Below are 25,525 nucleotides of genomic sequence, written 5' to 3'. Positions count from 1 at the left end.
GTGAATAGGAAGGGTTTGGAGGGATATGGGCTGGGTGCTGGCTGGTGGGACTAGATTGGGTTGGGATATCTGGTCGGCATGGACGGGTTGGATCAAAGGGTCTGTTTCCATGCTGTACATCTCTATGACTCTAACTGGCCACCACATTTCCTTACAATAAGTTCAACACCTCAGAACTAACTTATTGGTCATAAAGCACTTTGACATGTCCTGAGATTGTGTAAGGTGCCATGGAAATTAATATTTTCAGCACATTAAAAGCATCAAATGGCTTGTGGCTGTCAATCTTCTGATAACAGAAGAAATATTTCAGGCTGAAGTTTTACAGGGGACAGCTTCATCAACAGTTAACTGAGTATGATGGAAAATGCAAGATGCAGATAATTGGCCCATTAACTCAACAGGGTAGAAATTTAGGCAAAAGTGAGGACTGCAGATGCTGGAAACCAGAGTTTAGATTAGAGTGGTGCTGGAAAAGCACAGCAGGTCAGACAGCATCGGAGGAGCAGGAAAATTGACGTTTCGGGCAAAAGCCCTTCATCAGGAAAGGTTCTCTTGAGGGCATTCCTTATTTTTCAAAACACAACATCAATAATAAAAGGATTGCTACTTTACCTCCTAAATCCTATAATATGGTCAGCTTCCATTACATTATTTGTAATTTAATGTTGAAATGCTGATTATTTAGAACTAATTAAGCAAAGAATGCAAAGGATTGAGAAAATATGTGAAACCGCCACCAGATGGAGCTCATGTAAATGACAGCTCTGGATAGATGTAAATAAGGCAACATTTGGTTCACCTGATTTGTCCAGAGGCCTTAAAGGTTCCCACATCAGATGATCTAGCTGTTCCTTACACTTTGCTACACACTCAGAAGTTTATTCCACATATTCATCACTCTCTGAAAAGGAACTGTTGTCAATCTGACATTTCCACCTTGCCCTGTAATTCTGTGCCCTTATGTTCGACCATGGCGATTTTAGCTTCACACAGTGATCTGAATCTACTTTTTCTATTCCATTTATAACATTAAGTACAGAAATAAGGTTGCCTGATGATCAAGGCTATATAGTCCAAGTTGTTACAATCTTTACTCATAATTCAGTTCTCTTCTGTTATGTAACAAATTCAAGACTGTTCTCTGCATCATTGTTAGTGCATTAGCACCTCCCTAGTATCTCCGTTAACAAATGTTGCGTCCCTCGTCAAGAATAGAGGGAGACAGCCCAAAATCTGTTTGAGTAATTCCTGATTTTTGTCTGGGACATTGGGATAATGTTGGAATCCATTACTGAGGAAACGGAATCAAGTTGTTTGGAAAATCATAATACAATCAGGAAAAGTCCATATGGTTTGGTGAAAGATAAATCATGCTGAAAATGTGTTGCTGGAAAAGCGCAGCAGATCAGGCAGCATCCAAGGAGTAGGAGAATCGACGTTTCACGCCCGAAACATTGATTCTCCTGCTCCTTGGATGCTGCCTGACCTGCTGCGCTTTTCCAGCAACACATTTTCAGCTTTGATCTCCAGCATCTGCAGTCCTCACTTTCTCCTGAAAGATAAATCATGGTCAACAAATGTTTAGAGCTCTTTAAGGATGAAACAAGCAGGATGGGTAAAGGGAAAGCAGTATACGGGTATTTGAAAGAGGAGGAGAAAGTGAGGACTGCAGATGCTAGAGATCAGAGTTGAAAAGCGTGGTGCTGGAAAAGTACAGCAGGTCAGGCAGCATCTGAGGAGCAGGAGAGTCAACGTTTCGGGCATTAGCTCAATAAAAGGTGCACCTTACACAAAGGGCTCATTTTTTTGGCAACAGGATATAAGTATTCATAGTGAATTGGCTAACTGACAGGGAACAAAGTTAAGATAAATAGGGCACTATTAGGTTGAGTAAACTATAAATTGTGGAATGCCACAGGGATCAGTGCATCAGCTTTAACTATTTATGATCTAGCTTAGTAACTCTGATGGAAGGATTGAGTATATTGCAGCCAAATTTGCTGTTGATACAAGAAGGAAGTTCTGAAGAGAACACAAAGGGATGGTTTAAGCCAATGGGCAGAAATTTGTGAGATTGTCCACTTTGAGAGTAAAAAATGGAAAAAACAATACTATTTAAATGGAGAAAGATTGCAGCATGCTGCAGTAGAGGATGAATGAGATGACCCTGTACAAGAAATTAGCATAATGACAGGTACAACAAGTAGTTAGACTGGCAAGTGGAATGTTGGCTTTCATTGCAAGGGGCTTGAAGTATAAAAGTAAGCAAATCTTTTTACAAAGGGCATCGGTGAGACCAGGCTTGGAGTACCATGTACAGATTTGGTTCTTTTACTTAAGAAGCGAAATAATTATGTTGGAGGCAGTTCAGAGGACCTTAACTAGGTGGATTCCTGAGATGAAGAAGTTGTCTTGTGAGGAAAGGTTGAGCCCATATTCACTGTAATAAACAAGGGTAGTTCTTATACAGTTAATGGTAGGGCCCTGAGTAGTGCTGTCAAAATGAGAGACCTAGGTGTTCAGGGACATTGGCCTTTGAAAGTTGCACCACAGGTAGACAGGGTGGTTAAGAAGGCATTTGGCACACTTGCCTTCATTGCTCAAACCATCACGTAAAGGAGTTGGGATGTCTTGTTGACATTGTACAGGGCCTTGGTGAGGCCACTTTTGGAGTACTGTGCACAGTTCTGGTTGCCCTGTTATAGGAAGGATATTATTAAATTGGAGAGGGTTCAAAAAATATTTACCAGGATATTGCCAGGACTGGAGGGTTTGAGTTATAAGGATAGACTGGATAAGCTGCGACATTTTTCATTGGGGCATTGGAGATTGAGGGGTGACCTTATAGAGGTTTATAAAATCATGAGGGGCACAGATAAGGTGAATAGCAAAGGTCTTTTCCCTAGAATGGGTGAGTTCAAGATTAGGAGGCATATTTTTAAAGTGAAAGGTGAAAGATTTAAAAGGGACCTGAGGGGCAACTTTTTCACACAGAGGATGATTCATATGTGCAATGAACTGCCAGAGGAAATAGTAGATGCAGATACAACATTTAAAAAACATTTGGACAGGTACATGAATAGGAAAGGGTTAGAGGAATATGGAATAGTGTAGAAAGCCCTGACTCCAACTCAATGTTCAGTTCTGTACAGTGAAGGCACTCAAGCAGCGAGAGCTAAATCCATGGCAACAGGAGTGTCTCAGCTATACAGGGTCACAAGGACGATGGGGAGAGCATTAGTGATCGGAGATTTAGTGGTGTTTCTGCAGCCACTGATATGAATCCAGGATGGTATGTTGCCATCATGCTGGTGGCAGGGTTCTGTGGTCAAGGATACTGTTGAACAACTGCTAAAGAAAGAGAGTGCGCAGCCAGTTTTTGTAATCCACCTTAGGATCTATGATGTTAGTAGAAAGAGAAATGTGATCCTGCAGTCATAACTTAGGGGGCCAGGTTGACTAGCAAAACCTCAAAAGTAGCTATCTCTACATTACTCCCAAGACCTCACACACAGAAGTATAGAATTTGAAGGATTGGTAAAATGGATGGGTGGATGGCGATATAGTGCATAAGAAGTGGTTTTAAATTCTTGGCCTATTGAGATCAGATGGTCCGATGGATTGTATCTATATGGCGCTGAAACCAATTTCATCATAGGGTGATGGCTGAAAAAATAAAATAGTAACAAACTGAAGGTCATGTGTTTACCAACAGATGCAATGCTTTTAGTGCAAGTGATGGTGGCAGCACATAACAGAACGATTGGACCAGGAGGCTCCAGTTCAAGCTCCATCTACTCCAGAGGTGTATAATAACAGGTTGATTAAAGAGGATCTATCATAACAGTTGGGGTGAATAGCAGTGGTGTTGAGATGGGTGCTGCAGAAACGTAATTATACAGGTAGTGACCGCAGGATATTTGACAGGTTTGAGTGACAGAGTGTTGGTGAACACTGCAGAATGTTGGAGAACTTGTTTTTCCTAACCTGGTTAGATCACTTCATACACTATTTAAGAGCAGAGCATTATGCTCCTCCTGCTCACTTCCTCAGACTTCTCTGCCTCCTTCTTGGTAAGAGTTACAGGTTTCTTTCTGGTAAACCAGTATGTCCCTGCTGCACCAAGCAGTTGCTCAAATGAAAGAGATATTGAATCTATACTTTGACCTTGTTGGTCCTTCAAGACAATCTATCTTGAATACCTCACCTCACCTTCTCCCAAAATCCTCAGCCATCCTTCCAATTCCATTTTTCATTAGCTCTTTAAATAGTGGAGTTGACATTGTATTATTTCAGTGAACATTTGTCTCAGTTTGCAAGCTGAAAAGGAAATCCCTAATTAGGCAACCAAGCTGAAATTGGACATTCTGATCATCTAGATTAACACAGCTCACTTTCCCCAATGCACAATCCTGCCTCTTTCCTAATATTCAGGCCTTTGATTTTCCAGTGTGAATTCAACCAGTTCTGGGATATTCTGCATCATGTTTCATTATTCAATACACTTTCATGTCTCTCATTTAACTGAGAACAGTAAGTTCAAATAAGAGCGAATTTTATTTGTCACTGAAGTGATTTCACTAAGTTAAGAACATGACGAAAATGAGATGTCAGGAAGAACTTCTTCACCCAACAGTTTGGAAGTCTTTTCCAGAAACAGCAATTGACGCTAGATCCGTTATTAATTTTAAATCTGTGATAGATAACTGTATATTAAGAGATTTAGGCCAGAGGCAGGTATATGGAGCAGGGCCACAGGTCAGCCATGATCTCATTGAATGGCAGGACAGGCTTAAGGTGCTGTACAGTCTGCTCCTGTTCCTAAAATCAATCAAACTTTGAAAATAGTAAATCAGTCAGTAAACTAAACTAACATTTTTTTAAAAATCTGCGTTTTGAACTGCTTCTCACATGTTCATTCAAAAAAAATGCAGTGATTAAGCAAATGTAAACAAATAAACAATATTATCAAATAATACTGTGATAATTTCTGATTCCCTTCAGTTAGAAATAATCATATTTTAAAAGCAAAATGCTGATTGTTCCTCAAGCATATTTCTTACTACTGCCCACAGAGTTGGGGAACTGACAGACTGATACATTGATACTCAACACATGACAGCAGTGAAACAAGGCACCCAAGGATAAATACTCACATAACAAATAATTCCTAGTATTCTATGAAGAATATAACAACATAACAAAAAACTTTAAGAAGGGAATTAATACATATAGGTCTCAGCTTTGAAACAGAACGAACAGAGGACTATTGAACTAAATGGCTTAAATTTAAAAATGACACTAAGCAAAAACTGAAAAGATTAACCAATTGATAGCTTTCCTTTATCATTATTAATGATTCTGTAAGTGGAGTGGCAGACACTTAATGAGGTCATTCATGACTCTCGTTAAAATACATAACAATAAAACAGACAGATTCGAAGAAAAAAAATCCAACCATGGCTAACTAAGAAATTTGTGGAGAATGTGAAGTTGAAGGGAAAGCATATAAGGAAGTCAAAGTCAGTGCTAACCCTAAGACTAGGATAAATTCAGAAAAAGAGTATAAAAAGATAATAAAGACAGAGAAAATAAATTGCTAAGGCAAACTGGCAAGGAATATAAAAATTGACAATAACAGCTTAGAACATAGAACATAGAAAAGTACAGCACAGAACAGGCCCTTTGGCACACGATGTTGTGCCAAAATTTAATCCTAATGTAAAATATAGTAACTTAACCTACGCACCCTTCAACTCACTGCTATCCATGTGCATGTCCAGCAGTCGCTTAAATGTCCCCAGTGACTCTGCTTCCACCAACACCACTGGCAACGTATTCCATGCATTCACAACTCTCTGCGTAAAGAACCTACCTCTGATGTCTCCTTTATACCTTTCTCCTAATATCTTAAAACTATGACCCCTTGTACAAGTCAATCCTGTCCTGGGGAAATATCTCTGGCAATTGACTCTATCTATTCCTCTCATTACCTTGTATACCTCGATCAGGTCACATCTCTTCCTCCTTCTCTCCAGAGAGAAAAGTCCGAGCTTATTCAATCTTTCTTTATAAGACAAGCCCTCCAGTCCAGGCAGCATCCTGGTACACCTTCTTTGCACCCACTCCAAAGCCTCTATATCTTTTCTATAGTAGGGCGACCAGAACTGGACACAATATTCCAAGCGTGGTCTCACCAGGGACTTGTAGAGCTGCAGCAAAACCTCGGGGCTCTTAAACTCAATCCCCCATTAATGAAAGCCAAAACACCATATGCTTTCTTAACAACCCGATCCACTTGGGTGGCAAATTTGAGGGATTTATGTACTTGCATACCCAGATCCCTCTGTTCCTCCACACTGCCAAGAATCATGTAATTAATCCTATATTCAGCATTCGAGTTTGACCTTCCAAAATGCATCACTTCACATTTATCCAGGTTGAACTCCATCGGCCATTTCTCAGCCCAGCTCTGCATTCTGTCTATGTTGCGCTGCAGCCTGCAATAGCCCTCTATATTATCAACGGCACCTCCAACCTTTGTGTCATCTGCAAATTTACTATCCCACCCCTCAACCTCCTCATCCAAGTCATTTATAAAAACTACAAAGAGCAGAGGCCCAAGAACAGAGCCCTGCGGAATCCCACTCAACACTGACCTCCGGGCAGAATACTTTCCATCCACAACCACTCTTTGCCTTCTGTCAGCCAACCAATTCTGAATCCAGATAGCCGAATCTCCGCGTATCCCATACTTCCTGACTTTATGAATGAGCCTACCATGAGCCTTTTTATATATTTATTCTTTAAATATATAAAAAGGAAGAAAGAGAGAGATCAAAATGGACACAGAAAATGAATCTGGGGACAAGGTGATAGGGAACAAGGAAATAGTAGAAGAATAAAACAGACACTTTGCATCAGTCTTTAAAGTGGAAGACACTTCAGATATTCTATTAACACTAACGAATATGGCGGAGGAATTAAGTATCATTATTGTCACTAAAGAAGTATTAGACAAACTAATGGGTCTAAGTGCATGTAAGTCCCTGGCCTTGATAGCTTGCATCCAAGATTCCTAAATGAGTTGGCTACAGAGAGAGTGGATGCATTGATTGTAGTTTTCCAAGCATCAATAGATTCTGAAGAAATACTCTAGGATTGGAAAACTGCTAATATGACACCCCTATTCAAAAGGAGGTGGTAGTAAAAGGCTAACAGACTATCATCTATTGTTGGAAAAGTATTGGAATTAATTATTAAGGATGTAATAGCAGAAAATTTGGAAAATCATAATCTAATTATGGTTAGCACTGCTGCCTCACAGCAATTCCCGACTCAGGCGACTGACTGTGTGGAGTTTGCACATTCTCCCCGTGTCTGCGTGGGTTTCCTCCGGGTGCTCTGGTTTCCTCCCACAGTCCAAAGATGTGCAGGTCAGGTGAATTGGCCATGCTAAATTGCCCGTAGTGTTAGGTAAAAGGGCTAAATGTAGGGGTATGGGTGGGTTGCGCTTCGGCGGGTCGGTATGGACTTGTTGGGCTGAAGGGACTGTTTCCACACTGCAAGTAATCTAATCTAATCTAATCTAATCAAGCAAAGTCAACATGGCTTCATGAATAACAAATCATGTCTGACCCATTTATTCGAGTTTTTCGAGGAAGTTTCAACCAGACTAGATAGAGAGGAACCAGTAGATGTGTTATAATTGGACTTCCAGAAGGTGTTTGACAAGGTACCTCACAAAAGGTCAAGCCATAAGATGACAGTCCACGGTGTCAGAGGTAGGATTTGGCATGGATAGAGAATTGGCTCATGGGAAGGAAATGGCAATTGAGGGTAAGGGCTTTTTTCAGACTGGTGACCTGTGACCAGTGGAGTTCACAGGGATCAATGCTGTGACCACGACATATATTTATGACGTGGAGGACAAAAGTGAATCTACGGCAACCAAATTTGCAGATGACATGAAAATATGTGGAAAAGCAGGTTGTGAGAAGAATACAAATAGCTTACAGAGATATTGATAAGCTAAGCAAGTGGATAAAAAGTTGGCAAGTGGTGTATAATGTGGGAAAATATGAAGTTCATTTTGGAAAGGAGAACAAAAGAATAATATATTATTTAAATGCAGGCAAACTGTAGCAAATTGAAACACAAAGGACTTGAGGATATTTGCACATGAAAAGTAGGAAGTCCATACACAGGTGCAGCAGGAATCAGAGGGCTAATGAAATGTTTGCCTTGATTTCAAGGGGATTGGAGATATAAGAATGGGGAAGTCTTACTGCAACTGTACATGGTGCTGGATGAGGTCACATCTGGAGTTTTGTGGCAGTTTTGGTCTCTTTAATTAAGGAAAGATATCATTTCATTGGAGGCAGTTCAGAGAAGGTGAACCCTGGTGTGGAGAGATTGCCTTATGAGCAATAAATAAATGTAATATTCTACTCATTGGAATTTAGAAGAAGGAGAGTTGATCTCACTCTATCACGTAGGATTCCTAAGGGCTAAACTGACAGGGTAAATGTCGAGAGGATATTTTCCCTCATAGGAGAGCCCAGGATTAGAGGTCAATGAAGGAGTGCCAATTTGAGAATGAGATGGGGAGCATTTTCTTCACTCAGAGGGTTGAGAGTCTTTGGAACTCTGCCACAGACAGCTGTTGCTGAAGAGATCTGTAGGGCTGACTCACGGTGCATATCTAAGGCTAAGATAGATTCTTAATCAGGAGAAGAATGAAGTCTTAAGGTGAAAGGACAGGAAAGTGGACATGAGAAACATCGGATCAGTCATAATCCTATCGAATGGCAGAAAAGACTTGAGGGGCTGATTTGCTTACTCCTGTTCCTATTTTATATGGTCTAACAACCAAAACCATTCTCTGAGTGCTGAATCGAAAACCCTGTCTAATTATTTGTGGTAAAGGATAGACCACCAGTGAATCTTAACAAGAGGCAATTGTCTTACATAACAAGGGGCAGTTTATAGCAATCAGTTCAAGTCACATTGGTAAATTAGTCTTAATTAATTCAGACTACCAGGAGTCAGTCTGTTGTAAAATATGAACTCAATGTATATTTTAGTTTGGATTTTGCATTGGTAGCATGTAGATTTGGTCATGGGAAGTGGGAACCAGCATTTCTTGCCCATCCTTAGTTGGCTTTGAGAATAATAGAATCCCTACAGTGTGAAAGCAAACCATTTGGCCGATCAAGTCCATGCTAACCCCCTGAAGAACATCCCATCCAGAAACACGCCCTCTACCCCATCCCTGCAAATCCCTAGGCTGATCCATTTAACTTGCACAATGCTGGACACTATGGGCAAATTAGCATGGTTAATCCACTTAGCCCGCACATCTTTGGACTGTGGGAGCAAACCAGGAGGAAACTCATGCAGACAGGAGGAGAATGTGCTTATCACTGAGCCACCTTGCTGCCTCAGAAGCTGTCTTTTTAATCATTAACTTCATTGAGGCGGGGAGGAGGGGTTCAATGATTAACTTATCAGTATTTCTGGAAACATGCTTTTTATTACAAAACCAGTATGACAGAATGAGTTGCGGCGCTGACAATAGGATTCTGTTTGCCTTGAGAGAGATTTGCAAACAGGCAGAGTAAATATTAAAGAACATTTGCTTACTTTTAGGAGACGAGTCAGTAATTTATTTTCGCTCAAAGGAAAATTCCGTAGCTTGAAAACCTTTAGCTTTTCAGTTCGCAGAACTTCTGGCTGATGTTAGACATTAGAAACAGGTTCCTCCTAACAAAAGAAGAAAATTCAAAACAGTTAGAAAATAAACTATCTCAATGTCAGGACTTTAATTTGATAGCTCCAAACCAGAAGTGTTTGGCAAGAACCCTGAAAGGAATTATTGGATGTGAGAAAATCTCAGCTCAGCTCTATGAATACTCAAGGAAGAGGCAATCAAACAAGACTGAGAATTGGAGGAGGCAGTTAAAGTCAAATATATAAATATAAGAGAAGGAAATTCTCTCTGGTATTTGAGTACTATAAGGTGATGGTTTTGGAATTGATGAGATTGCATTTTTGAAATGTATCTTTCAAATTGAGTTATAAGTAAATGTTCTTTTATTTTATCTTAATTTCCTGGTGAGTTTTGAGAAGATTTGCAGCTCAGGTTGAAGTTCTGGATGTAGGTTTGCTCGCTGAGCTGGAAGGTTCATTTTCAGATGTTTCATCACCATGCTAGGTTACAACTTCAGTGAGCCTCTGGAGAAAGCACTAGTGGTGTAGCCCGCTTTCTATTTGTGGGTTTGGGCTTCCTTGGGCTGGTGATGTTATTTCTGTGGTGATATCATTTCCTATGGTGATGTCATTTCCTGTTCTTTTTCTCAGGGGGTGGTAAATGGTATCCAAGTCAATGTGTTTGTTGATGGAGTTCTTGTTGGAAAGCCATGCTTCTAGGAATTCTCATGTGTGTCTCAGTTTAGCTTGTCCTAGGATGGTTATGTTGTCCCAGTCACAGAGTCATGGAGTCGTAGAGATGCACAGCACAGAAACAGACCCTTTGGTCCAACTCATCCACGCAGACCACCTATCCCAACCCAATCTAGTCCCGCCTGCCAGCACCTGGACCATATCCCTCCAAACCCTTCTTATTCATGTACCCATCCAGATGCCTTTTAAATGTTGCAATTGTACTAGTTTCCACCACTTCCTCTGGCAGCTCATTCCATACACATACCACCCTCTGTGTGAAAAAGTTGTCCCTTAGGTCTCTTTTATATCTTTCCCCTCTCACCCTAAACCTATGCCCACTAGTTCTGGACTCCCCAACTTTGTCTATTTATCCTATCCATGCCCCTCATGATTTTATAAACCTCTATAAGGTCACCCTCAGCCTCCAAAGCTCCAGGGAAACAGCCCTAGCCTATTCAACTTCTCCCTATAGCTCAAATCCTCCAACCTTGGCAACATCCTTGTAAATCTTTTCTGAACCCTTTCAAGTTTCACAACATCTTTCCGATAGGAAGGAGACCAGAATTGCACGCAATATTTCAACAGTGGCCTAACCAATGTCCTGTACAGCCACAACATGACCTCGAAATTCCTATGCTCAATACTCTGACCAATAAAGGAAAGCATACCCATCACTATCTTATCTACCTGCGAATCCACTTTCAAGGAACTATGAACCTGTACTCCAAGGATTCTTTGTTCAGCAACACTCCTGAAGACCTTAACATTAAGTGTATAAATCCTGCTAAGATTTGCTTTCCCAAAATGCAGGACCTCGCATTTATCAAAATTTTCCACACTGTAAGTAATCTAATCTAATCTAAACTCTATCTGCCACTTCTCGGCTCATTGGCTCATCTGATCAAGATCCCGTTGTAATCTGAGGTAACCTTCTTCGCTCTCCACTACACCTCCAATTTTGGTGTCATCTGCAAACTTATTAACTATACCTGTTCTGCTCATATCCAAATCATTTATATAAATGACAAAAAGTAGTGGACCCAGCATTGATCCTTGTGGCACTCCACTGGTCACAGGCCTTCAGTCTGAAAAACAACCCTCCACCACCACCCTCTGTCTTCTACCTTTGGAGCCAGTTCTGTATCCAAATGGCTAGTTCTCCCTGTATTCCATGAGATCTAACCTTGTTAACCAGTCTCCCACGGGGAACCTTGTCGAACAGTTTACTGAAGTCCATATGGATCATATCTACCGCTCTGCCCTCATCAATCCTCTTTGTTACTTCTTCAAAAAACTCAATCAAGTTTGTGAGACATGATTTCCCACGCACAAAACCATGTTGACTATCCCTAATCAGTCCTTGCCTTTCCAAATACATGTACATCCTGTCCCTCAGGATTCCCTCCAACAACTTGCCCACCACCGACGTCAGGCTCGCCAGTCAATAGTCCCTGGTTTGTCCTTACCACCTTTCTTAAACAGTGGCACCACATTAGCCAACCTCCAGTCTTTAGGCACCTCACCTGTGACTATCAATAATACAGTAAGAGGCCCAGCAATCAATTCCCTAGCTTCCCACAAGTTCTAGGGTACACCTAATCAGGTCCTGGGGATGTATCCACTTTTATGCGTTTCAAGACATCCAGCAATTCCTCCTCTGTAATATAAACATTTTTCAAGATGTCACCATCTATTTCCTTACATTCTGTATCTTCCATGTCTTTTCCACAGTAAATACTGATGCAAAATGCTCATTTAGTATCTCCCCCATCTCCTGCAGCTTTAGAAAAAGGCCACCTTGCTCTAAGTGGTGAGCTTCATCATCCTTATGTAAGGATACTAGTGAGAGTGGGTCATGTCTTTTTGTGGCTAGTTTGTGTTCGTATATGCTGGTGACTAGTTTTCTGCCTGTTTGTCTAATGTAGTAACATATGATTTATCCAGCAATAACATCAACAGTGATTATAACACCAGAAATAAATGAATCTGTCTCCACAGGAACCTTATGCTAGAATGCTTTGTTTTTCCATCCAAAGACTACGTGACATCAAATTGCATGGAGCTTTATGCAACTTTAATACAAACTCTCTCAGTAACCAATATCTTATATAATACTTCTCAGGTAAGGATGTCAGGTTTCCCTCCCTCAGGGGCGTTAATGTATCAGACTGGTTTTTACAACAGTCTAGTGATCCAATGGTCACCATTATTAATACTAACGTCTCATTCCATGTTTATTAATGCAATTATTGAGTAATTAAATTAATGCAATTGGTGCCTCAGTGGTTAGCACTGTTGCCTCACAGTGCCAGGGACCTGGGTTTGATTCCAGCCTCAGGCGACTGTCTGTGTGGAGTTTACACATTCTTCCCTCATCTGCGCGGGTTTCCTTCGGGTGCTCCGGTTTCCTCCCACAATCCAAAGAAGTGCAGGTCAGATGAATTGGCCATGATAAATTGTCCATAGTGTTCAGCGATGTGCAGGTTAGGTGCATTAATCAGGGGTAAGTATAGAGTAATGGGGAATGGGTTTGGGTGAGATACTCTTCGGAGGGTTGGTGTGAACTTGTTGGGTCGAAGGGCCCGTTTCCACACTGTAGGGATTCTATGATTCAATTTAATTTCCCAATTGCTATAATGCAAATTAAACTTCCATCTCTGAATTAGTCTAAGCTTTAGTTGTCCAGTAATACAACCATGACCATATTTGATATGCCCAAATTTTAAATTATTGGTGTAAGACATCAAGGCTATACATCCTGCTTTCAGTACATGAATCCCACTGCTCCATATTAAATGTCCTTTAGAGAGATTGTCATTGGACAGACGCATACACACAAAGCTTTCACTGAGAGGAATGTGTGACTTTGAAATCCTCTGTCTCAGAAAGCAGTGGAAAAAAATGTCATTAAATATTTTAAGGCGGAGGTTTGTAGATTGTTTTAAAGCAAGGGGTGATTAGGAGTAGAAGGGAATGTGGAATTCGAAACAACATAAACAGATTAGCTTCAATCTTACTAAATGGCAGACCAGTCTTTCAAGTCTAGATTGTCTACTTCTGCTCCTATTTCATATGATCATAAATATATGGTCACCAGTGGAATGGAAACTAAATAAGGTTTTCTAAAAAGGTTAAAACAGGAGTAAAGTGACTCCTTAAACTTCAATTAAATTTCTGATTGTGTGCCTGAATTAAATTCTTGACTCAAGGTATTTTATCAGTCTTAAATTTCAGAAATAATTATGTTAACGTTTGATGGGTTTAAACAATGCTTTCACACTGGAGATTCACGGATCATAGTCAGTTCAGGATTCTGCCACTCTCAATGTGCTCTTCAAACCTGATTTAAACAAAAACCATGGTGGCTTTGGAATCTAGTAAGTTTATAATTTCCAAACATATGTAAATTTAAAAATTCAAAATTTAGTCCTATCCAAAATACCACATCCAGAAATATAGAAGTCATGAAAAAAACTGAGAAACTGAGAAAAAATATTAACTCTATCGTTGGTCTAAGAAAGGACAGGCAAGAGATACTTTTCCTTAAAACAGTTTTTGTCTCATTTAAAATTTAGATTAGATTAGATTCCCTACAGTGTGGAAACAGGCTCTTCGGCCTAACAAGTCCACACCAACCTTCTGAAGAGTAAAGCACCCAGACCCATTTCCCTCTGACTGATGCACCTAACACTACGGGCAATTTAGCATGGCCAATTCACCTGACCTACATATCTTTGGACTACGAGAGGAAACCAGAGCACGGGGAGAATGTGCAAACTCCACACAGACAGTCACCCGAGGCTGGAATCAAACCTAGGACCCTAGTGCTGCGAGGCAGCAGTGCTAACCACAGAGCCACCGTGCCGCCCTAAATTTCTTGTTCACAATTTATTTTCCTCCTGGTAACTAGGATGAGTGTACGCATGTTCAAGTGGGTTGTCAGCCATATTTTGCTTATATGTTTTGAGAACAAGTCAAGCTTCTTTTTATAACAGGAAATTACTTTTTCTACACTTAAAAAGAATCACTTTTCAAACAGTTTCAATCGGATAAGATTTGAATTAATGATGCTTTTGAACTTGTCCATGTTTTAGTATTGAGTTCAGGCGAAGTAAAGATTATTTCATTGTAATAGTCAAAGGAAACTTTCAATTTTCACAGTGTGTTTCTTGAACTTCAGTGGATGACAATACAAACCACTGTGTCATTAGATAGAGACAGACCAGGAGGACTAATACTCTCAACTACATTCTCAAGGTTACGTGCCTTGTCTTGAGAGATAGTAGATCCCACTACTGTTTTGGTTTTAGCTAACTCCTGGTAGAAGTCCATTTCAGAGTCTATTTCAACATCAATATTTAATTTGATGTTGGGTCTACCAGCAGCCTTTTCCTTGTATTACTCATGGCACTGATCATGCATGGCAATGGGGACATTGCTTTCTTCTTGCCAATCATTTTAACCCTGCAGCTCTTTTATCAATTCCCACAGCTTTTTACTTTCCTAATCCATCCGTAAAAGACACAAATAGGCACCAAAGGCTAATTTATTCTGGACTGTTTCTAACTCAGTTGTTCCTTTCCTAACCTCTTTCAAAAGCCTATCACAGACACAGTCAGATTCACTACTGCCCAGTATCGATGATCATGGCTTTTTGATTGAATTATGTAAGTCATATTTTAAAATATCTCAACGCCACCGTAACTGCAATCAAAGATTTCTGCTTTTCAAATTCAAAACCAAGTAAACCTCGATGGGTGGCATAGTGGCTCAGTGGTTAGCATAGCGCCAGGGACCTGGGTTCGATTCTAGCCTCGGGCGACTGTCTGTGTGGAGTTTGCACATTCTCACTGGGTGCTCTGGTTTCCTCCCACAATCCAAAGATGTGCAGGTCAGGTGAATTGGCCAAGCTAAATTGCCCATAGTGTTCAGGAATGTGTAGGTTAGGTGCATTAGTCAGGGGTAAATATAGGGTAAGGGGGAATGGTCTGGGTGGGTTACTCTTCAGAAAGGTTGGTGTGGACTTGTTGAGCCGAAGAGACTGTTTCCACACTGTGGGGGTTCTATGACTTTAATTTTACTACCACTGGTCTGGTTTAATCTGCACAGCATTACTAGCTATGCATACATAGCAGCCCAGGAGCACTATTCTGCCTCCTGTATCGAGTCCTTCATTTAGGTTCTTTTGATCCTTGACTGGACGGTTGAGGGGTAGTCTTACTGCACTAACTGTGGGTGGTAAACAAAATATACTCCCCCCTTTGCAGAGCCAACCTGAGGATCTGATACCTCAGTCCTCTCAAATAAGCCAATAAAGGTGAGGTCTGTAGTGGGAATAAAATGTTTATAACATTTAATGAAAGGAATTAATAGGAATAAGGCAACACCCCATACCGTAAAATGACAGTGCTCACTGAGCCAATCTCCTGGAGAGGAAGAGTCTCCACTGTGAAAAGCTAGCACAACATTTGTTCCCCATATTTTTCACTTGCAGTGGGCTATCAGCCACAACAATCACAGAACTGCAACACCAGGCATTCAGATTAATGGCATTTTCCTGGAATTTACCAGGAACAAAATCAACAGTGGTGAAGGAGGGAGAGTGTTACAATCAACAAATCCTATCACATTTTGGTGACATTGTGCCCAAATGTTAAAAGACTGGGAGTTGAAGGGCCAGTTGGAAGTGATTTGGGTGAGGGCTTGCTGGAGGACAGATGCATTAAGAAGAGGAGTTGGGAGGGATGTTGTAAAATACATTTAGCATACTTGCATACAGTCATGCACCTAAATCTACAGTAACATTACAAAATATCTGTTTAAATTAATACCACAGTACATGAATCAAATGCCGAAGTAAACGTATATTTCAGAACCCAACAAAAAAGGACAGAACATAAAATTATATTTCAAATGAAGATCATTTATTGTGGAAATGTTTTCTTTTGATAGAAGCTGAAGTGCACAAAAGTAGCTTGCAGGAATATGCCTAGACTGAAGTTTCTGAGTTCTCAGATGGACCTGACCAACAAGAGCCAGCCTGAAGTTCAAATCCATGAGGCACACTTAGCATTAAAGGTGCTCATCATATTTAATTATTGATGTTGCATACTTTAATGCAAAGTGTAGAATTTTCCCATTTTCAGTTAAAGCGTTTTGTCAAGTGAGATAAATGGTGTTTGTGTGCCATGGCCCAGCGAGACTTGTTACATGCAATCTTCTGCTCTTCGCCTTGTTAATTATTCATCAGGCTCTTTAACAGCCTCTATGTGGATTTATGTGGCACGAAAAGTGGAATTTTTTGCAACTATGGGAACCTTCCAGTGTTGACACACTGGCATCATATTAAAGCCCAGCAGTACACCACTTCAGATGCTGCAAGCCATTACCTGCCCATCCCTCTGTGATGCCTGAGCATCATCTCTGTAGACGTGGCCCAGAAAGCAATGCTCATTTCCTGCTTTGCAGGCAAGAGTTTGGAAGCTGGTAGAAAGGGTGATGGAGAGGAGGCAAGTCCTTTCTCCTGCTAACAGTTATGGGGATTAAGGAAACCAGACACAGCCAGTCTGGACTTGGATAATGGCCAAGGTCAGCGCTTTTCCTGGAGGAAGCAGGATGCCCACCAATGCAGGAAAACAAAGGTCAATGGTCTGTGTCTGTAAGGGTAATATTTTCTCTGCTACCTCATCATTATATGGTGCCACTGCTCCCTCTAACTCTGCAACTGTGCACAAATCCACCAAGGCTGATGGACAAAACTCTTAATTTTTCATGTATCCACTCAACTTCTCTCAGCCACCTAATCCTTCCAAACTATTGATCCTTCCTTCCCTCTGTGCTTCCTGCTCACATACTATGGCAGCCTCACCATCAGTCCTGCTACTGCATCACTCCTAATGCCTCTCCCATCTCCTTCCACCATTGTCAAACTCTCTCTTGCTCTGTTTGCAAGAGAAATTGGATCACAGCCAGTTCAGGAGGCAGTTTCGAGGGGGTGCAATCGGGATGCATATTAGGCTTCTCACTCTTGACAAAGAGAACCTTCAAGAGCACAATTTCTGTTGTGAGAGTTCAATGGCCAACCAACCAATTTTTGTAAAAATATCTTCATTTGCACTCTATTTGCCAGATTATCATTAAAGTTTTACACAATGGTAGTCATATTTAATCTGAACATTAATATTTGTGGAAGACTTCAAAGTTTGTGCGAAGATTTGTAGCTCGGGTGCTCGTTGTTGTGGTTCTGTTCGCCGAGCTGGAAGTTTTTGTTGCAAACGTTTTGTCCCCTGGCTAGGCGACATCATCAGTGCTTGGGAATTCATGTTGCTTTTTGTCTGCGTGTGTGGCTACTAAGGATAGCTGTTCGTGTCGTTTCGTGGCTAGTTGATGTTCATGTATGCGGATTGTTAGCTGTCTTCCTGTTTGTCCTATATAGTGTTTAATGCAGTCCTTGCATGGAATTGTGGAAGACTTTTCTGTTGATGGACTCTGCATTTTGGTGATAAGTCGCAGTCAAGTCAAAAGGGCGGGTTGCAATCTAAAGGGTCCTACAATTGGAGGAAGCCAGTGATGGTGGTGAATCCCACTGCCCGAGCTGCTCGGCCTTCCTCATCAGGAGGGAGTTATGTGAAGAGATGCAATCTGAAGAAAATGACATCAGTGACATCCTGAATGCATTTTTGGGTTGAGGATTAGCAGGTGTCACACAGGCATCCAGTTGTTTCTTGAAACAATCCAGAGACATAAAACCTCACAGCAGCTTTGACACACATGGGCTGGGGTTACCATCTAGCGGAGGTCATCTTCCAGTAGATGTCAGAGTTCAGTGACAATGCAGGACATCCTTAATCAGTGTCTGCACTGTCTATCAGAGAGGTGGAGAAAATTATGGTGAGGCCTGTAGATCCATTATTCTCCTCCACCCCTTTAGTGGCCCTTCACCTGTTACTTCTCCTCCTGGAGACCATTGCAGGTTGCTGTCCTTGCTGAGCTTGCTGATGAAGTTGGAATTGCTGTCCCTATCTACATTATCGTTGGAGTAGCAGTAAGGTCACAGTGGCCCCAGGCACAGAGATGTCTATGCTGAGCAGACAATCTGTGGGGATTATCAGAAAGATGAATGAATTTTCTTGAAGGAACTTCTGAGACCTCATATCCATTACAATGAAATGTCATAGTGTGCCTTCACACAGTGTGATATAAGGTTTCCTAAGGAGATCAATGTTATGCCTCCATAAGGAGCATTGAGGTATTTCACCTCATCCAAACATATGTTACTCAAACAAAGTTTTCATGCTACATTGGGGGTGTTGAATTCTGCCACACAATCATTGGTGATGGTGACATAAATCAACCCAAGAATTAGAAAGTATTTATTGTGATGAAGCAGGAACATATTTAATTTCATTCCTTGATCTTACTGACTTATAAGCCTCACAGTATGTGTGATCTTTATCAGATCTCAAACACATTCTAGTGTCTCTCAGCTTCCCAAACCCCCTTCCAATTCTACTTCCTACTGTGTCTTCCCCAGTGAATAATTTGGTTGACTTTTAACTGTCCCAGAAGTGGTCTATTGCATCAGGCAGTGACAGAAATAAAATGTTTTTAATTGCAGCGAGAATGTAATAGTTCAAGAGGAAACTCTTCCTTCTTCTTAGGAAAACTAAGGAAGGGAAAAGTGTTTTTTTTTAATTGGTAAATGATGGCTTCAGACCCCACCACAAGGATCTTATTTTTATCATCATTTTAACCCTCTCCCCAAGTTGAACCAGAGTCTATACTATCTCCATTGCAAAGACCAACTGATCCAATCTCTGTTACATACCTGTCTTCAATGCTGCCTCAGCCTGTTCTGTTGCTGAAGTTCTCATGCATACTTTGTTCAACAGTCCATCTTTCACACGCTAAAAAATGTTTACGTTCACCTCATCTCCTGCTGACATGTCCTATCCTACAACCAGTCCTAGTCACACGTCATCCCTCTGCCTATTCATCCACATCGGTTCCTATTTACCTTTAAAATGCTCATCTTTATGTTTAAATTCTTTCATGGCCCAATCCCTCCTTCTTTGTAGTAAGGGCTACAACTATACAATTCCTACAACTCTAATTCTTAGATTTCCCTCCTCCTTTCTCCCTTACTATTGTTGCTGGTACCTTCAGTCATTTAGGCCCTAAACTCTAAATTTCCTCTCCAAAATCTCTCAGGCTTCTCAATTTCCCTTTCCTTCTTTAAAGTGCTCCATTAAAATCAATTTCTTAGAGAAGGCTTCTAGCCATCATTCCTAATAATGCCTTCTATGCTCAGCATTCCTTTTTATCTGATCACACTTCTGGGAAATGCATTATAACATTTTACTACATGTTCCAAGTAAAGAAATAAAAATGCAAATTGTTGCAGTTCTTATTGACTTAAGAATTGTTTTTTCTGTCTCATGAGTTCACTTATTGATATAAATTAATTTATTAAGTAGAATAGTTCAGAGGTTTTGTGGATCATACCAATTTTAAAATAATATTGCATGCTTCTGCTGTTGTCACAAAGGTTTCAGATGGAAAATGTAAGACAATTTCAAGCTAGTCTGAACAGAACTTCAGCCGAGTGGCTGACGATTGTGAACTTCAAGATGAGAAGCAGAAAGGTCCGAGATTAGGGTAAGTTTAAAGTCAATGATGTTCATTATCACTTCGGCAGTTTGGAAGGTTACTTGGTATTCTGACTTCTGGCTTCACATTCTGAACTGAGGCCAAGAAAATGACTTCATTACAGTTGCTGATTCTGCAGGATATTTTTGAAAAAATGCTTTTCTGTCACACGAAAGTTCTTTCCTTCTGTGCTGACTGAGTTAGACAGATTCTCAGTTGACAGGGGAAGCAATGGTATGCAGATAGACACAAAGTGGAATTGAGGCCACCGTCAGATCAGCCATAAACATTATGAAATGGAAGAGCAGGATCTTCTCATTCATACTTCGGTATGGAATATTATGACCTTGCCTTGCAGCACCGTATTACGAAACTTGGTATTATAGCACTTGTAGAAGTAGCCATATTCATGTGTAAACTTTAGCAGTCAATGTCTGCTCAAACAACTCAGTACATGAGCATTCATAACCAAGTCTGATACTGTTCTCATCTAATGTATACAAGTATTCAATCGGGGAGACTGTATTTAGTGGAAGCAGGATGGAAATTGGGCTAGAGTCTTATGTTTTTGTCTTTCCTTAACCAGGGACACTGGGGCCCTCTATAGCACGTTGAATTAATCAGAGAACTCATCTGGGGCACATCGGCACATTCATAAAAGCAGAATGCTGTGGAAATCTGAAACAGATAATGCTGAAGAAACTCTTCAGAACAAGCAGCATCTGGGGAGAGATAAACAGAATTAACTTCTCAAGTCTGGTATGATACTTCTTCAGAATTGAAAGGTGTAGGAAAGTGTTTTTGACAGAGCCAGACCAGAGGAGGGGGAAGTGAGGACAGATTCTGTAGAAGCTCAGTGTAAAAGAAAAAGGGGTATTATTTATGATGAAACAGAAACAAATTATTTAAAATAGGTGTAAATCAAGATGTGAAAAGGAAGGAATGTGTACTCTTTATTGAAAGCAAAGTAGACAGTACAAAAAAGACAAGGTAATGGGAGAGCAGACACATGGGAGAGCGGTTTTTGAAGGGATTCAGTTCATTATTGAGACTTAAGTGGAAAATTAGGTGTTGTTTCTCAAACTTGCGTTGCACTTCATTGGAATAATGCAGAATGCCCAGGACAGAAATCCTGAAATGAGAGAAAGGTGGTATATTGAAATAGCAAGTAATTGTGAGGTCAGGGTCATTGCTATGGTCAGAGTGCTGTCATTCCAGAAAGTGGTCACTTAGTCTGCATTTAGTCTCACCATTATCGATAGTCACAGGTAAGGTGGTGCCACTTTTTAAGAAAGGTGGTAAGGACAAGCCAGGGAACTATAGACCAGTGAGCCTGATGTCAGTGGTAGGCAAGTTGTTGGAGGCAATCCTGAGGGACAGGAAGTACATGTATTTGGAAAGGCAAGGACTGATTAGGGATATACAACATAGCTTTGTGCGTGGGAAATCATGTCTCACAAACTTGATTGAGTTTTTTGAAGAAGTAACAAAGAGGATTGATGAGGACAGAGCAGTAAACATGATCTATATGGGCTTAGGTAAGGCATCCATCAAGGTTTCCCATGGGAGACTGGTTAGCAAGGTTAGATCTCATGGAATACAGGGAAACCTAGCCATTTGGATACAGAACTGGTTCAAAGGTAGAAAATAGAGGCTGTTGGTGAACGATTGTTTTTCAGACTAGAGGCTTGTGACCAGTGGAGTGCCACAAGGATTGGTGCTGGGTCCACTACTTTTCATCATTTATATAAATGATTTGGATGTGAGAATAAGAAGCATGGTTAGTAAGTTTGCCGATGACACCAAAATTGGAGGTGTAGTGGACAGCGAAGAAGGTTACCTTGGATTACAATGGGATCTTGATCAGATGGGCCAATGGGCTGAGGAGTGGCAGATGGATTTTAATTTAGATATATTCGAGATGCTGCATTTGGGAAAGCAAATATTAGCAGGACTTATACACTTAATGGTAATGTCCAAGGGAGCAAAAAGTCCTTGGAGTGCAGGTTCATAGCTCCTTGAAAGTAGAGAGGTGGTTAGGATAGTGAAGAAGGCATTTGGTATGTTTTCCTTTATTGATAAGAGTATTGAGCACAGGAGTTGGGAGGTCATGTTGCGCTGTACAGGACATTGGTTAGGCCACTTTTGGAATACTGTGTGCAATTCTGGTTTCCTTCCTATGGGAAGGATGTTGTGGAGCTTGAAAGTGTTCAGAAAAGATTTACAAGGATGTTGCCAGGGTTGGAGGGTTTGAGTTATACGGAGAGGTTGAATAGGCTGGGGCTGTTTTCCCTGGAGCATTGGAGGCTGAGGGTGACCTTATAGAAGTTTATAAAATCTTGAAGGGCATGGATAGGGTAAATAGACGAGGTCTTTTCTCTGGAGTCCAGAATTAGGTTTAGGATGATATGAAAGAGACCTACAGGGCAACTTTTTCATGCAGAGGGTGGTGCGTGTATGGAATGAGCTGCCAGAGGAAGTGGTGGGGGCTAGTACATTTGCAACATTTAAAAGGCATCTGGATGGTTATATGAATAGGAAGGGTTTGGAGGGATATGGGCCTGGTGCTGGCAGGTGGGACTAGATCGGTTTGAGATATCTGGTAGACATGGACAGGTTGGACTGAATCATCTCTATGATTCTATAAGGAAAGCAGACCGTATTGTGAACAGTGAATGCAACAGGCTAAACTGAACTAAGTAAAAGTAAAATACTGCTTCATAAAAACAGAAAATAAACCACAGAAACTGGAAGTCAGAAACAAAAATTGAAATTGCTTGAAAAGCTCAGCAGGTCTGGCAGCATCTGTGGAGAGAAGTCAGAGTTAACATTTTCAGTCGAATGACCCTTCCTCAGAACCGTGCTCTGATTTCTCTCCACAGATGCTGCCAGACCTCTCCAGCAACTTCTGTTTTTGTTTAAAATCCAGTCTCAACAGGAAAGTACACTTCAGGCCTTGGACCATAAGGAGGGAGGAAGTGAATGGGTGCGTGTTGTATCTTCTGCAAGTGCCTGGGACCATGCAATGGGGAAGTGAGGAAGTGTTTGAAGTAAAGGAGGAGTGGACCAGGGTGTCACATAGAGAACGGAGTGAATGTTTTGCATATCTGCAAATTATAGTTCATCTGCTAAGTTAACAGTTGTTGGAACGTTATTTTGAACTACTGATTCTTAGTTTAATAAACAACACAGTAGCACTGGCTTCCAAACTAAGCACTTACAAATTTTCATTTTCCACATCCTTAATGATACTTTTCCAAATTCAGCATACCCAAGCACTGGGAGTAAAGCACAATGCATTTTGTGATGAAGTATTTTTTGATGACTTTGAGCTTACAAGCAGTGCAAGTTGTAGAATGGACAAGCAGAATAAGAATTAGCCAGATAAGCAGTAACATAAGATGAGGGTTTCAGCAGCAGTTAAACTGACACAACAATAGAATTTGGGCAATGTTACAAAGTAAAAGGTCAAGGTCCCACAGCCGTAGGGCTGCTCACACATTAGTACAAGGTAAAAACAATGACTGCAGATGCTGGAAACCAGATTCTGGATTAGTGGTGCTGGAAGAGCACAGCAGTTCAGGCAGCATCCAAGGAGCTTCGAAATCGACGTTTCGGGCAAAAGCCCTTCATCAGGAATAAAATTAGTACAAGACAACTAGTGGTGAGTTTATCATGTGGATCATAATGTCTCAGGTGAGGGGCAAGGTTGAGAAAGTGGGACCAATATGGTAACCTCAACTAGTGCAAGAATTGAATCTACACTATTGACATCACTTTGCATTGCAAACCAGCTGTTACAAAGTTGGATATAGTCGGTCTTTGTAATAGAGAGGATAAGGAGTTGGAAGTTCAGTTCAGGGCCAAATTGTGTGCTAAGGTTGTGAGTGGTCTGGCTTCAGCTCAGACAGTAATTAGGGAGAGTGATAGAGTTGACAGCTTGAAAATGGAATTGGTGGCAGTCCTGAAGACACTGGGCTGAATTTCCCCAGTCTTTGGTGATGTATTTTTTTCAGTGAGATTCATGGTGACTGGTTACCTATGGCTCATGTCAAACTCTCCCATGCAATCTTCTGCTCTACAGCTTATTAGTTGTGTAACCAACTTGTACAATGCCCGGCTCACCTAATTGTGTGGGGTATGAACAATGGAAGTGCTTGTCATTGCTGGGACTTGGCACCGTTCATGTTGCTGCATCAATGCAGTATCCAAGGTCAAAGATAATGCCCAGTAATGCTGAGCTCAATAATGATAAGTTCCACCATTTTCTCTCTGCTGCCTTGCATTCACGGGGTCACCACTCATGCTATCTCTGCCACCAACAGTAACTCTCATTATTGCATGGAGCATGATCACTCAACAGTTCTGATCACCCATCCCATCCACACAAACTCCTCATCCTCCCTGCCCTCTGCATTTTTCATTCACTCATCTGAAACACTCCACTATCTCTCTCCTGCATCACCATTAATGGCGCTCCCAACCACTTCCACCACACTCCTCCACTTTGAGACATTGCAGGACAAAGTCTCTCTGAACTGGGCTGAGAGTGCCAAGACAGGCAGCAGAATTGCAGCTAAGAAACCTTCTAGGCCTGTATGAGTAGAAATGCTGCAGTTGGCTGGAGAAGATGATACTCACTTACATGGGGACATGAGACCTGGGTTCGTGCTGAGATCTCCATGACCAATTAACTAAGTGAGATTGACTGTCAGGTACTCTCTGATTAATGCCAGTGTTAACTCGTTCTTCCCCTGAACAAGGTTTTACCCCTTTCTCAAAACTAATTATTTCCCTTCTCTTATGCAGGTACTCGTGGAATCCAGCAAACTAAAACAGAAAAGAGGTCAGCACTGCCTACACCCAGCTAAATATCCACTTCTGTGCAGGAAGCCAGCGAACTCTCAGAGAATACACCAGGAAAGCTTTCAGCTATGTCCTATCCTCAGAGACATATCTTTCTAGATGAGATTCAGGAACACAATCTTGTGAGAGCACATCTTCACGGCTGGTTGAGGCTGGTAACTTGGGGGGACTGCCAGAGATCAGGCACCTAGTCAGCCCCAGACAGATGACAATTCAATGGATTTGGCCATTAGTGACTTTGATAAAAAGCACAGACAGAAACAGTAGCCGGATCTGGTAGAAGCAATCGATAAACTACGTCAAAGGATGGAAGAGTTCCCCACCCATCTCAGTTCCTTGCTTGTTCTGTCATAGGTGTAATGACTGCTCAATGGACAGGCTGGCTTCCACCATGGAGATCCACATCCAGTACACTGTCAGTGTTTGTCAGATACGTGCATGGACCTGCACTCCATTGTTGTAGTCATTGGTGCCCAGCATTAATGCCAAAGTCTAGCTATGACTGTCCTTGCCATCAAGATCTTGTTTGACCATGTGTGATATCAAAGAACCCTAGCAAAAC

General features: G+C 41.2%; 1 protein-coding gene across 2 annotated transcripts in view; it reads right to left on the bottom strand.

Annotated features, from left to right (window-relative positions):
• The window catches only part of si:dkey-42p14.3 (EF-hand calcium-binding domain-containing protein 10), a 74,207-nt gene that overhangs the window by 24,999 nt on the left and 23,683 nt on the right, over positions 1 to 25,525 (bottom strand). The window contains exons 4-5 of one of the 2 annotated variants that reach the window (XR_006314445.1): positions 9,649 to 9,768; positions 4,542 to 4,824 (exon numbers count right to left, since the gene is read on the bottom strand). The gene's annotated coding sequence lies outside the window, so the exon portion shown is untranslated. Of the gene's footprint in view, positions 1 to 4,541; positions 4,825 to 9,648; positions 9,769 to 25,525 lie in introns of those variants that run through there. The other variant, XR_006314446.1, reaches the window with a different exon arrangement.

Source organism: Chiloscyllium plagiosum, chromosome 19 (genome assembly GCF_004010195.1).
Source record: "Chiloscyllium plagiosum isolate BGI_BamShark_2017 chromosome 19, ASM401019v2, whole genome shotgun sequence".
In the NCBI taxonomy this organism is placed as follows: Eukaryota; Metazoa; Chordata; class Chondrichthyes; order Orectolobiformes; family Hemiscylliidae; genus Chiloscyllium; species Chiloscyllium plagiosum.
Note: the sequence above shows the minus strand (reverse complement) of the source record. Positions and strands in the feature narration are given on the sequence as shown.